The following is a 1,863-nucleotide window of genomic DNA, read 5'->3' on the forward strand; positions in this document are numbered from 1 at the left end:
TTAAAGCAATACAAGCTGTAACTGACGGCAAATAAATTGAAAAACAAAAGTACAAATATTTGACACATATGTGATTGATTATATATACTGGATTCCTAAACTACATAAAACCCTTACAAAGATACATTGCTGGATCCAGTAAGTGCTCTACCAAGCCCCTATCTTTCCTCCTCACGAAAATATTAACAGCTGTGAAGGAGAAACTTCAAAGTTCCTGTGCGACAACTTATGCCAGAAGTGGTGTTAATCAACTTGAAATCGCAGAATTTCTCCCAAATCAATAACATTAAAACTTATGACCTCGACCATTCCTCATGATAAATTAAAGACCAGACTTTTGGACATCATAGACAGTTGCTTCTTCAACAAAAACAGAAAACGGAAATATTCATATCTAGTGATCAGTCATTCAAAAACTTACTTTGTTAAACACCATTCTGATTCCACGGACAAGTACTCTGAAGTTGAAATAAAAAATATGCTAGAGTTCCTCAATGACAATATCTTCGTGGTCTTTGGTGATCAGATTTTCCAACAGTCTGTTGGAATTCCCATGGACACGAATTTTGCTCCTTTGTTAGTTGACCTGTTTCTATATTCATATGAAGCAGAATTTATTCAAAAGCTTCTACGTGAGAAGAAAAAACTTTCTCGCTGTGGCCTTCAATTCGACATTTAGATATATCGATGACGTTTTGTCTATTAACAATAATAACTTTCATGCATATGTCGATTTGATATATCCCTGTGAGCTCAAAATAAAGGACACCACAGAGTCGTCTACTTCTGCTTCATACTGAGATATTTTATTGAAAGTAGACGTTAACGGCAAACTGACAACTCAACTGTATGACAAACGGGATGATTTCAGCTTTTCCATCGTCAACTTCCCATATTTATGTAGCAATATTCCATTATCACCTGCATATGGTATTTATATATCTCAACTGATTCGACATGCAAGAGCTTGTTCTACGTATAGTCAGTTTTTAAATCGATGTAAGCTACTGACAAACAAGTTGATGGTGCAGGGGTTTCAACAGTCTCGATTTAAGTAAGCATTTCGCAAATTCTATGGTCGTTATAACGATCTAGTTCGTCAATACAACCTTTCATTGGGTCAAATACTGTCTGACGTGTTCCATACCGATTGTTAAGCCGTTTTTTGGACACTGATTTTGATTGCGGGTAACTCCGTTCACCTGATCGGGATATAGGGCTCACGGCGGGTGTGACCGGTCAACAGGGAATGTGTACTTCTCCTAGGCACCCGATCCCACTTCTGGTGTGTCCAGGGATCCGTGTTTGTCCAACTATCTATTTTGTATTGCTTATAGGAGTTATGAGATTGATCATTGTTCGTTATCTTCACCTTGCATATAGTTTAAAAGAGTCAGAGTGAATCTGAAGCAATAAATCCCTCAAATTAGCAGAAAATGTTCATTCATTGTCATCCTGTCAATGATTTCTGCTCGTAATTTCCGATGTGCATTGACCTTGGAGGTCACCAGTTCTGAAAAAAGGGAAAGAGAGGCACTGGGTACGTGTCGGATTTGTAAACAATTTAACATGCCAATTTTATAGAAAATTCACTAACAAAATTTCATTTCAGTGACACATTTGAGTAATTATTACTTTCTTACACTTACAGTTCTTCCTGTCATTCATGAAACGATGTAGTATTTCGAACAAAAGAAACGTGTAGTTACTTCAGTTTCCATCTCTGTATTATAACCTCGGTCTCAGCAACCAGATTATATTCGACAATCATCGTACTCATTTCCGTGTATACAACGCAATGGCGGTTTAAATACGAAACGCTCATTGTAGGTATCCTCTCAAAATCTAGTATTCCCTTGTTTA

Source organism: Ostrea edulis, chromosome 7, assembly GCF_947568905.1.
Source record: "Ostrea edulis chromosome 7, xbOstEdul1.1, whole genome shotgun sequence".
NCBI lineage: Eukaryota > Metazoa > Mollusca > Bivalvia > Ostreida > Ostreidae > Ostrea > Ostrea edulis.